The sequence below is a fragment of the Ursus maritimus genome, unplaced genomic scaffold (genome assembly GCF_017311325.1).
Source record: "Ursus maritimus isolate PB19 unplaced genomic scaffold, ASM1731132v1 scaffold_5, whole genome shotgun sequence".
Classification (NCBI taxonomy): domain Eukaryota; kingdom Metazoa; phylum Chordata; class Mammalia; order Carnivora; family Ursidae; genus Ursus; species Ursus maritimus.
The window spans coordinates 29,393,545-29,406,776 of record NW_024426663.1 but is presented as its reverse complement, the minus strand read 5'-3'; the positions used below and the strand labels follow the sequence as shown (position 1 = coordinate 29,406,776).

Below are 13,232 nucleotides of genomic sequence, written 5' to 3'. Positions count from 1 at the left end.
GGGGGGGGGGGGGGGAGCAACTGGAAGCAGCTATCCTGCATATAGTACAAAACTCAACATATAATAACGGGGTACAGAATGTGAAGTACGTTTTTCTGACAGCCCCGTCTCTGAGACACTGGGAGCAACCACTGTTATGCTTCTTGAGTATCCTTCCAAAGATATTCTGTACAGAAGTAAGCATATGCTTTATGTATATGCTCATACACACATATATATCTTCATTAATGATATGTGTTATGCAGTTTTATCCCAATGTCCTGTGTCCATGCTTTATTTTTTTATTTAATTATACGTCTAGAGTTGGCTTTGTGTAATGACTACACATACTCCTTTGGTGGATATTTAGTTGCTTCCGATCTCTTGTTATCACCAACACTGCTTCACTGACTATCACTGTGTGTGTAAGTGTATAAAATATATATGCATGTATATATATTTTTTTCCAAAAAGGTAAGTTTGTCAGAAAGAAACTTTCCTGTAGGAGGAATTGCCCAGTAAAATAATAACATGCATGTACAAGATTATTAGGTCAACAATAGTAAAGCAGGGAGTTCTCCACTTGGGGGCGTGTGGGTGTGGAAAGTTTTATCTACCACAGGAGACCCCTCCCTGCCTCCAGAAGACACTGGTCCAGCCACCAGTAGTTGCAATAATACTCCCTTTTCTCACTGAAAACCACTGCTGTAGACCAGCTGCCTCTTCTGGCAGATGAGCGACCTGCAACTCTGAGTGCCTGACTTGCCCATAGGTGCCCCCTTCACACTATGAACAAACTGGTCTTCTCCCAAGTCTCCGAGCAAATGAGCAGTCACTAAGGACCACCTTGGTATAGAACAAATCCATCCAAAGAATGCCCTGTGAATCACAAGACTCCCCAAAGCCTCCCTGCTCTACACAACGGAAAAGGATTCTGTCCCTGAGCATGCCTGGGAACGCTGCACTCTACATCAGCAAGTCACACGCCGCCCCTTCACAATCAACAAGGGCGAACAGAGTCAGGAAACTGCCCCCAAGAAACTTGTTTGACGCTGTTTAATGACGGAATGGATTTAACCATTTAACCATGCCTAAATGAATTTGACTACCACACCCTGTTTTTGGAATACCTGTTTTGCTAACTGCTTATGGAACTAAGTTTTTTGAAAAATAAACTTTAGGAAAGGGGTGGTGTATAAGAAAGGTTGCTGGAGGGGCGCCTGGGTAGCGCAGTCGTTAAGCGTCTGCCTTCGGCTCAGGGTGTGATCCTGGCGTTCTGGGATGAGTCCCACATTGGGCTCCTCCGCTGGGAGCCTGCTTCTTCCTCTCCCACTCCCCTGCTTGTGTTCCCTCTCTCGCTGGCTGTCTCTCTGTCACATAAATAAATTTAAAAATCTTAAAAAAAAGAAAAAAAAAGAATGTAAAACTTTAAAAAAAAAAGAAAGGTTGCTGGACTGGGAGGCTGCCTCTGCCCTCAACAAACTGAAATCTTGAACAGGTCAAAAATCACTCTGGACCCTGGGTAGTGGAATTGTCTTATTTATTTTGTCCTTCCAACATAGAGGAGCTCCTCTTTTAGTTTTCCTTACCGAAGGCAAGGCAGAATGTTGTATTTGACAGGGGACATTGATGTTCAATCTGTTTATTTGTTCCTCTGAATTCTAAATTTTTTTTTTAAGTAGGCTCCATGCTGGGCTTGAACTCACACCAAGCTCCAGCACAGGGCTTGAACTCACAACCCTGAGATGAAGATCTGAGCTGATACCAAGAGTCAGAAGCTTAACCGACTGAGCCACGCAGGTTGCCCCTGCTTTGAATTCTAATTTAGTCTGTTCTTCAGCGCAGTGTGCTCTAGTGAAAGTAGATACGAAGGGTCCAGCTGGACTTTTTGCTTCAGGGTTCCTGCTGCCCATCACCCTGACCACTCCCTCCCAATTCACCCCCACTTTCAGATAAGAGAAAAAGCCAGGGAGTTTGGCAGGAACCAGGCTGACCTCAGACGCACACATAGCAGGAGATGAATACCTCTAACTCTGTACCTTTGCCATTTCTTTTCTGGATAGGCCATAAACAAATTTTGTGCTCAGGGAAAAATGATCTGGTATTCTTATATCAAATTCATATTACCTTTACAAATGAGAACAGATCTTCAAACCAGGTGTAGTGTGATTTGTTTTGACTCTTTACTGCCTCCAACTGAGATGTTTTACATATACTAATCTAAAGACAATGAATCCTGAGCTGATTTCATGAGTGTAAGTTATTCCAGCCCTGAAATGAAGGGGCTGCTATGTGTCAGAACACACAGATGCATAGGCAACCAAGAGCTATCTAGCTAAATATCTTTTTTTATTAAGCGGAGCTTCAGAGGTAAAATCTCCTTCTCAGGGACATCAAGGTGATTTGTGACACTCTCCGCACACCTTTAGATTCACAAACCAATGAGTACATCACACCGATCTCTCGTTTTCTCATCAGTGGCAGACATAAAACACAGGTAATCTTCATTTTACTCAGATGTTTCAATTAACTGTGAAAACCCCTTGGCTTATATTATACAAGCATTTGTGAGTATTTCATTTTCTTTCAGTTTAAGCATCAACTAGAACACACACTTAAAACCTTGTTACATTTCTTTTAGAAATTGGTACAATTAAATGGTCGAGGTGACTGCAGTACAGACAAAAAGAATGAATCATAAGGACACCTGAGATCTACCTTTCAGCTGTCTTCCCAGGTGTTGGATTCATGGTTTAGGAAGGCAGGATCTGTTTTTTATGCTCACCAAGAAACGAAGGCCTGAAAATGGGAAATTCAAACACATTTGTTTACCAGGAATTCACCTCTTTGCACACCTTTAAATGCACTTCCCTTGTCCGGTTTTTTTCATCCCTAGCCCATGCAGCAAGTATAGACACTTAGTGAATTTTTCTAAGTTAACCCACAAGATATTTACAATCTTTTAAAACTCTTTTTAAAAAGAATCTTATGTTTATTAAAACAACAACAACACACATCAAATTTCTATTCTCTCGTGGACAATTTGAGGACTCATGAGCTTCAGATTGTTTTGTTTGTTTTGTTTCCCGAGCTTTGAGAATGTGATGAATCTTTACATCTTTAAATTATTTTCTTAAGTTTCACATTGCCTCTGGAACTAGTAGAAGCAGAGGACATTAAGTTAAATAAGTGTTAATTTTGTCATGGCAACTACAAACAAACGGCTTTAATTGAATTAGGTGTTATTTGCTTTTGTTTTTGTTTGTTTTTTAAACTGAATTGAGGGAAACAATTGGTTATTTTAGCAGCACACAGATTAAATTTAAGGAAACCATATTATAAAATGTTACATCAGTTCCATCTCTTGGAAATTTGTACATGACCACAGCTTAATAATTACAATTTTGTTTACAGTTTATGAGTACAACATCCCAAACAGTAGGTGATAATAATGGTTCAGACTTTCTCCAACTCTTATAACCCTTCTAAAATCAACTGTGATAGAGCAGTGAGAGGTGCTGCCTCCCCTTGCTGTCATTATGAAGATGTAATTCAGTTACAATTATTTAATCCCAAAGGCATTATTACACCTGTTCAGCAGTTTTCAACCATTCACTAAAATGATGTACAACTCCACTGTGATAAATCTCAGAGTGATTTTTTTATTAAAGTTTCTTTAAAAGTATATGGCTGGAGGCTGATGAATTTAAATAAATGTTTGGAGAAACTACATAAATAATTATATAAGGAAGGGGTTGTCTCACAGTATGCTCTTTCACTTGTCTGAACTCTGCATAACCTTGAGATATGATTATGCAATTTTTTAAAAAATCATTTAAATCATGTAGATCAGATCAAAGGATAATAGAGTCATAGAATGTAAGCACCGGAAGGGAGCTTAAAGAATATCTAGTTCAGTGGCTCTCAAGATTTGGTGTGAATTTTGAGATTCAGCTGCAGGGCTTGTTAAAAGATTGCTGATCCCCACCCCCAGAGGTTGTGATTCAGTGGGTATGGGTGGAGCTTGAGAATTTGTATTTGTCATAAATTCCCAAGTGATGTTGATGCTGCTGGTTCCGGACCCCACTTTGAGAACTGATCTAATTCATTTTACAAACAAGGAGGCCAGCAACTAGAGAGAGAAAGCAATTTGCCCAGCACAAGAAAGGCAAGGGCAGGAGCCTGGAACTTGCACCCAGAGTCCTCAAATGAGACTGGGCTGGCACTGGGAAAACACACGTAACCACACCTGCATGGCTGGGGCATGGAGAAGACAGTGCCTGACAGTCATGGCTACAAACAAGCTTGGCAGACTGGCAACAGCAGATATTTTGGAGGAAAGAGGGAATGGAGCATCAGACATACACAAAGGGCACAGCAAAGGAATTAGAAAGTGAAGTCGGATACTGTTGGAAGGCATAACAAAGTGGGTGATCGCCATGGGGGGGAGGTTAGTTAGAACTATTTGGATGTTCAAGAGCATCTCAAAGAAAATACTTACTTCTTCCACTCCAACAAAACTTGTCCTGCCACATTTCAGGAAGCTATACCCTACCTACTTAGAGAATCAAGATCAAGACCTGAAAGTCAACCTGTTTCTCCTTCTCCTCATCTCCTACATTGAATCCATCAGCAATCCTCTCATTTCCCTTCAAAACATATCCCAAATCCATCTACTTCCCTGTCTTCACAGGTACCTCCACATCAAGCCACCACCATTTCTCTGGAGGATCTGCAGTGGTTTCCTAACTACTCTCTTTGCTTCCGCTCTTAACCCTCTATCATTCATTCTCCACCCGCCTACAGTCAAAGTGATCCTTTACAAACAAATTTGATCTCACCACTCCCATTTTAAAACCCTCCAATGGCTTTCTATTTCATCTAGATAATATCTATCCTTTACCACAGTCTACAAGGCCCTATATGTTTTAGCCTCTGCTTACCTCTCCGACCTGAACTCCTGTCATTCCCTGCCTTCTCATTAACTCCAGTGATAATTTTCTTTCTGTTCTGAGAACATACCAAGAATAATCCTGTATGAAGGCCTTTATGCTAACAATTTCTGCTGCCAGAAATGCTCTTCCCGCCACCCAACCCCTTCCCCCCTTCTTTACCAGGTTTGACCTCTTGTTGGCTAGATTGTGGCTTAAATGTCACCTAGTCAAAGATCTCTTCATGATAACCCTATTTGAAGTAGCCTCCTTCTGTCTCTCTCTGTTAAATCAATCCATTTACTTTTCTTTTTAGACCTCATCAATGTCTGAAATTCTCTTTTGTTTATCCTCTTCTACCAAATATAAACATCAGGAAGTAAATTTAAGCTTTGTCTGATTCATTGCCATATCCCTGGTATTAGTACAGTGCCTGGCATATATTAAGTGACAATAAAATTTCCTGAATGAACAACAGGACTCTAGTGATAGGGGTAGCAATTCCTCCCTGGAACTGTATTAGCAAGAAGGGACAGCCTAGACTCAATGAACAACAGGGACATCCATTCACTAGACAAAAAGGATTCCATGAGCTGTGGGACTCAGGAACAAGACAAAAACCCTGTTAGCAAGACAGGGTTCAAAACTAAGTTAACAGTTTGCAAAAAAACAAAAAACAAAACTGAGTTAACAGCAAGAACTTGCTACTAAGGCAAGAAGACCAATTTGTCCAAAGTCAGTTCATTGAAAGCCACATTTATTTGTTTGTTTTTTTTTTCAACTATTTGAAACTGATTTAATTCTGTCTTCATAAGGACATTTGAGAAGTTTAAATCGTCTCTGTCCATGTGCTGCTGCTGGAGCTGGAGTTGGAGACAGAACTGAGGGAGAGATTGAAGGGTGTAAGAATTTATATAAACCATATCTATTTATTAAATATGAAGTATTATTATGACTATATTATTCACTTCTTTATTGTTAATAACATTATGTGGGATTTTTTCAAACTCAGAGTATATTTAAGAATATATTTTTCATGAATATATTTAAAAGAAAAATAGATCTGTAAGAAAACTATGTTCATTGTTGGCAGTGGCCATCTTGATCTTCTTTGGTCAGTTATTTTGCCTTCATTGATAGTTGCCTCCTATTCACAGTGGGGACTCTCTGCCCCTGAGTTTTCCAACATTCCTCTAGAATACACTGTTATTATAACATCTCGTCGTACTTTTAATTCTTAAACTGCGCAATCAAGGTTCTCAGAGTCCTTGGGAATAAAAGTACTATTTTGCTGATAGCTAACCCAAGGCCCAGCAAAGTCAGAAAGTTGATCGAAGCCCCTGAGCCAAAGGCCCTGGCTTGAGTTGTGGATTGGAAGAGCTGAACACAGAACATGGGGTTGTTGCTTTACTGCCATTCCAGAATGCCACTGAAGAGCCTGGCTAGGATAGGAATACAGTTGGCAGCATTACTCCTCAAACAGTCTGACTGGACACTCTGATGCCACGTTTGGGGCAACTGCCATTCAAGTTGCCACTGCCCACAGGGTGGGATGAAGCTCTGAGTACTGTGGAGAAGACATTTGGGATAGAGGTGGGACCAAATCCCAAGGAAGTAAGCAGCAAAAATAAAAACTGATCCCATATAGTACAAAGATGTTCAGTTTTAATGGCGGTTTATGTGCTCTATACTCTGGTTATAATGAGATATTAATTCATAGTTAATGTCCCATAATTAAAAGTCCACTTTGGTTACCTACATGACAAACTATCTGAAAATACATCTGCTCTTGCATTTTAAGGAAGGACTAGGGTTTTGCTGAGTTTCCACAAGGAAATTTTCTTTGGAAATCCTAAATACATGTTCCTATTTGTAGATGTGCATGATTTGGGGTCTCCATCTGAAATAGACAGCTTGACTCAATTAATTAGGTTAGTTTGATTGTGTGGGGCTTTGCATCTCCTCTTTTTGGTCACTTCAGTATTTGTAACCAATTTGCCAGAGAGAGCAAAGGAGAAATAAAAGAAAAAAAGACTGAGACCTAAGATTTCCTTTTGTTCTGATGTTTAAAATGTTGGGAAAAGTTTAGGATACGGGCTGCCCATGTGCATTTATTAGGAATGTAGTTACATCTGTCTAAAGATGGGTATACCAAAGCAACCTGAAGCTGGAACATTGTGTAAATATGTGCACTGGAGACTGTAAAAGAAAAAGTGATTTCATAGGTATTAGTGGCTTTTTTTGTAGGGATTTGAGAAAAAGTGACTTGATCTTCCCTCAATTTTTTTTTTCGTTATTGGTGATGGGTGAATAAGAACTCTGATGATAGGGCTCCTGCCTGGCTCGGTTGGTAGAGCACAGGACTCTTGATGTCGGGGTTGTAAATTCAAGCCCCATGTTGGGTGTAGAGATTACCTAAAAATAAAACCTTTTAAAAAAATTGTTCATAAAAAAAAAGAAGAAAAATTTTGATGGCCTGACTCAGAGCAAACAAGGACTGAAGAGGCCTGTTTCTAAGGAAGAGGGACTTGGGAACCTTCCAAAATTGTATGCAAAAATTTCCATGACCATGAATATGTGCATTTTCCTGAGGAGGAGGTATATAACCTTCATCAGAGCCTCAAAGGAATCCACGGTTCATAAAGGCTAAGCCCCACCCACCACTCGAGAATAACTTTATATGTTATAATATTGATGACTGGGGCACCTAGACTCACAAGAAGTCACTGATAGGGAGCCTAGTTGAATGGGCAGCTTTCTTTGTATATACAAACCAATGGCAGTGAATTCTGACATAAGGGAAGATCTGGAACATTATGTTTCAGCCTGCATCCCCTCCCCCATGGCAGAGATTTATGAGGGCAGGTATGAGACTGAGCTTTTCGTTCATTGAGTTGAGGTGGGAAGAAGACCAATACATTGACTAGGAAAGCACTAGAAAGATTAATTGAAGCAAAGCCTCCGATTGACCTCAGACAACAAAGAGAAGTGGTCAGGGCAACCCAGCAGGCATTATTTTAAGCCTAGGCCTTATCTTGCTCTGAAGAGGCATATTAGCAACTAGAAACAAACCGAACAAAAATGCAACTGCCCTCAACCAGCAGACAAGTCCTTCATGTGTGGGCCCAGCAAAGAAAGAACTGTAGGACCCAGAGCAATCTTCACAGTAGCAACAGATTTCAGCATACCTTGGGGTAGGAAGATGAATAAGACATTCTTACTCTTGAATAAGAATTCAAGAAAAGAGAATTCCAAGAAAAGAGACAATGCTGGTATACACCTAGTTTTGTGCAACAGATGAGTCCCCAGAAAGCTGTGTTTAAAGGGAAAGATTATAGATCAAAGCATATGTTAAATGCAATAGGATGCTGAGGAAGCTTGAGGCTAATCCTCCTGTAAGAAAGAAAGTATTCTCTTTTGTAATGCTAAGAACGACATCCTTTTGTCTACATTGTAAATAGAGACTGCCATCGCTGTGATTTTCCTAAATCAGTGTATACCCATAATATCTGCATATATATGCAAAGATTCATCACTATATCCTTAACATTAATTTTCATGTAATTTAAGGACCTGCACTTTCTACTTTGTGAATCTTTCTGTCCTGTAAAGGAAACGAGTTCACTCAACTACACACTATCAAGCAGACAGGTAATCAATCAGTGATCACACATATCAGTTCCAGCTGAGCTCCTGTCTATTGCTAAGATGGTTACAATAACCTCTAACTGTTCCATGTAAGTAGAAATGGCCTCTTAGACATCTACACCAAAGGTTCGGACAAGGAGGATCAACCCGCCAGTGGCAGTAGTAGTGCTTTTTTTTCAAATGTGTCTTTGTCAGCAGTATTTTTAAACATAGACCCTACCCTGAATTATATTTTACTGCTAAAAGCATCTTTATTCTCCAGTTTCAGGAATAAAAGGCAATTTTTAAAATGTCATGATGGGAAGTAATTTTTCAAGGTTTTCATGACAGGACATAAAATTAGATTTAAAAATATCCAAAATTAGGCCTTGCTCATCAAGATTAGGACTTTAATCTGTGTTTCAGGACATCTGCGCAAAACTCTCCTCCTACCGATATTGCTAAGTTGACTGAGGGAATATTTTCAGCTTTTACAGAAAATTGACAAACTCATGTGCAATTGTCGTTATTTAAAAGCTGCAATTAGCTGGCTTCCTTAATCTTGCCTTTTGAGCAGTTCTCAGATGAGAAGCATATTATTATCTGGAATGTCAAATTCCAAAATGCTGTGGGAATGGGTTTCACATAGCTTTACCCATGCCAGCTGAAGAGATGCCTTTCATATGGTTACTGGGGTATTGTCCCACAGAAGGGGACTCCCCAGAAACATACTTCCTTCTTAGGTATGTGTCAACAACTGCTGGTGGCATTCAGATCAGGGTGGATTGAATGAATGAAAGAAAGAGAAAGAAAGAAAGAAAGAAAGAAAGAAAGAAAGAAAGAAAGAAAGAAAGAAAGAAAGAAAGATAGGTAGGTTTCTCTTTACAGTGAGAAGATGGATAATCCAGGGATCTCATTCACTTGGATTTTGGAGTAGGAAACCTCATGATCAAAGTCATGCTTTTCAAGTCATGTGTGTATGGCTGGGGGGAGAGGGTCCTACAGATTTTTTTTTTAAGATTTTTATTTATTTATGTGACAGAGAGACAGCCAGCGAGAGAGGGAACACAGCAGGGGTAGGAGAGGAAGAAGCAGGCTCCCAGTGGAGAAGCCCGAAGTGGGACTCGATCCCAGAACACCGGGATCACGCCCTGAGCCCAAGGCAGATGCTTAACGACTGAGCCACCCAGGTGCCCCAAGGGGGTCCTATAGATTTAAAAAATAAGGCACTCGGTTCGTGATTGTTCTCAATTCTTATTACATGAGATAGAAGAGGAAACAAAACAGAAAGCTTGATTCCTACCTCAAAGACTGGGGAGGCCAAATACTCAGGCAAGTCAGAATCCATGCTTGGTCTCTGACTCACATGGTCACTGATTATGGATCTTTTGAGCTTTACTTTAAATGGTTTATAGGTGAATAGCAGTAATAATAATGGTACCTATATATTAAGATTGTTTAGGGATCAAATGAGGTAACACATGTAAAGAGTTTAGCAAGCCCCTGTACACAGCAAGTCCTTAGTAATATATTTTTAACTAGAAAAAGCTTGAGATCACAGAAAAGCATATAATAGCAAATGCAAATTAGCATAATAGAAATTCTGAAGTTTCAAGAGATGTAAACAAAATATGTGAAATGATGCAGAGAAGAAAATGCTATTTAAGCCATAGCAGGAGAACGGAGTGGTTTCAGGAGAACGCACTGGCAGCTGTTTGGGATCAAGTGATGCATCCCTCTTTGGGGGACTTAGGATCCTGCTTCAGAAATTTGGGCCCAAGATGATGAGATCCCAGCCTAAAGTAGTGGTTGTGAACATACTGACGAAAACAATGGCATCTCCAACACTGATGAGAAAGAGCAGAAACATTCTTTAACTCAAAGGAGTTTCACTTATAAGTTGGAAGGCAAGTAATTGCCAGAAACACAATGAGGCAAATGTGGTATATTTTACAAAGGTTCTTTTTTTTTTTGGAGCCCAAAGTATTTTTAATTCCAAAATTGTTGTACTTCTCAAGGTAGGGTTGATGGTACTTTGCAGTAGATAAAGTAGTAAATTCTCAGAAGAAATTTATTTCCTGCTTATTTCCAACAAAAAGCAGGAAAATATACAGTTAAGGAATGAGAAGAAGTAATTCTATCACAAAGGTGGGCATCATGCTAAACATGAGATTTAGCTCTGAGCTTCCTGGGAATCAATGCGAAAGGAAAAACAAATTAGTCATGTGGTTTTTCCACTACAGAAAGAAGGAAGCAAACCAACTCTTCAGGAGCAGGAAAACTTTTCCTAAGTCTAAGAAAATGTAATTATAACTAGCTTGCTCCAAAGTTTAGGAAAGGGGCAAAAACTTAAACTTCAGACTTCTTTTGAAAAGATTAAGGCTGGTGGGCTCAGCCATATTAAGCAGCCTCTGGTAATTCACTCCTCATGTGAGTTTTCAAAGGGATTCAGGCCCATCAGTGAATGAACAGTTTTGGTAAAAACAAATACATGCACATTATTAACGATGTATAAATCCTCAAACACATGCCTTTGTCCAATCCTAGACAGAAATTCTCCAGCTTTAGTGAGTTATGGTCCTTAGCATTTTTAAATTTTTGGATATGGGGGACAATTCCATCAATAGGGAAAGAACAGCCACCGTGAAGCTTGCCCCTGCCTGGGGCATAAGGGTGGCCACAAGGGCTAGTGGCTGCGACTGAAGGGTCCCAGCCACCTTAAAACCCACCAGGACCTTTCTTTAGCAGCTTCCTTCATCCCAGTTGAATCCCTGGGCAAAGCCGAGTTTCCTTGGAGGGTAGGGCTAGTTTCTCCGCCTGCAGCCACTCATCCTAGGAAAGGGAGGGGAGAAGGAGAAGGAGAGAGAAAGGCAGCTTTTGTTTTCACACCTCAGCCCCACGTTGGGATGGAGGTGGGGCCGCGGGACTGCATTTTTTGCAGCCTCTATGAGCAGCGCTCTGCCGTGGAAATCTAATTTGACACAATAGGTAAATAAAATCAACTGTCATCAGCTCCCATTTTATTTACGGGACGAGGTCAATGTTTTTTAAGCATCAAACGAAACAGCTTATTGGAAACGGATTTCAGGACGACTCGATAAAGGCAGCTCTGGAAGTTAGTTTGGTTTTAAATGCCCAAATACGACGCATTACTTGCATAAATGTCTTCGGCAAGCTTAAGACAACACCTTAGCGAACACATTTGGCCGTCCCGCACACCTTCACCGGTTCTAGGAACCGTCCCCCGGGTTCAGGGCTGGGACTGCACCTGGGGCCAGAGGAATGGGGGACGGGCAGGCGGCGCGCTCGCTCCTTTTTTCCGGCTGCGTTCCTGCCTTCCTTTTGTTTGGTTGCCTCCTCTTTCCCCTTGGTTGTTGATTATTAGTATTTTCCTAGTTTTCCAAACTAATAAGTGCCACTATCAGGCAGTTGGAAGCTCTCGGAGGCTGCAGGCTTTGCCGCTCGGCCTTAATTGATATTGAACGAGCTGCTGGTAGACGGGAACAGGGCCGCTGCTGGATAATTTGCAGTTTAATCAGCGTTTGTAATGAGAGCGGCTGATTAGGGCTGTTGGAAATAAAAGAGAGTTACAAGGAACGTCTGTCAGAGTCCGGTGATAATTCAGGACTAATTGTGGTGATTAGCGCAAACTGGATGACTTTGGGCTTTGCTAATGCAAAGAGAAACGTGCAGGCTCCAGCCAGGGACCCCTCGGAGAACAGTGCACGGGCTGCGCGCAACTTTGCTGAGCCATTTTCCTGTGAAGCCCCCAGCGGCTCGGGAGCTGGGGGAAGGGGGTGTGGGCGCCCTCTTCGCCACTGCGGAGCCGGGGGTGGGGAAGGACAGGAGCGGTGGCCGGGCCGCCCCCGCACCTGTCCCGCTCGGGCGCATCCCCTGTCCCGGGGCCTTCTGGGGCCCAGCTACCGCCGTGTGGACTCCTCTCGCTGCCCCCACCCCATTCTCTTCACCCCATTCTTTCCACCTGACATCTCCCACCGGTCGTCCTTGGCTCCTGGCCGCAGCCCCCACGCGGCCGGGGAGACACACCTTGCTCTCCCGCAACCCCCAACTCCAGCCTCCACCCACACGCGCGCCTCCTCTCGGGGAGCGACCGAGCTGGCAAGGCTTTCTGGACTTCCCTACCCTACCCCGTTGCCTCCGCCTTCCTCTTTTTCCCTGTCCTTTAGGCCCTCACCAGCCTCTCCGAGGGAAATGTTCTGCTCCTCCCTCCACCCCCCAAAACCGTCGCCCCGGGTGGGTGTCCCGCAGCCTGCGCCACCCAGAGCAGCAGAACCTTTGAGTGAGCTGGGGAGAAGAGAACCACCGCTTATAAACGGCTGGAGTTCTCATTATTGAGGAGTTTCATAACTCTTTAATTCATTTTTAATGATGGCAATAAACATGGTAGTCATTTTGGAACAATAGCTAAAAATCATAGGGCCATTACTGTCCATTAAAACAGTGTTTACAGTTCAATGGAGGTTCACGTGGCCCATAGTCATTCATATTAGCCAAAGGAGAGATTTATAGGTCCGAAGAACTGTTCTCTTTTTATTCTTTATATAACATAAAGCTTACTGAGCAAAACTGTAAAAAAAAAAAAAAAAGTTCACTTGGCTTTTAATCGTGTGAATAGGGATTTAAAAAGGAGCTGTTGTCTGCTGCCTGATTTCTGTTTGATCAATAAATCATCAA

General features: G+C 41.7%; 1 long non-coding RNA gene across 2 annotated transcripts in view; it reads right to left on the bottom strand.

Annotated features, from left to right (window-relative positions):
- LOC103663543 overlaps nucleotides 1-13,232 on the bottom strand; it is a 159,953-nt gene that overhangs the window by 14,674 nt on the left and 132,047 nt on the right. For both annotated transcript variants that reach the window (XR_005832460.1, XR_005832462.1), the window contains one exon: nucleotides 2,698-2,778. This is a non-coding gene — a long non-coding RNA (uncharacterized LOC103663543). The remainder of the gene's footprint in view (nucleotides 1-2,697; nucleotides 2,779-13,232) is intronic.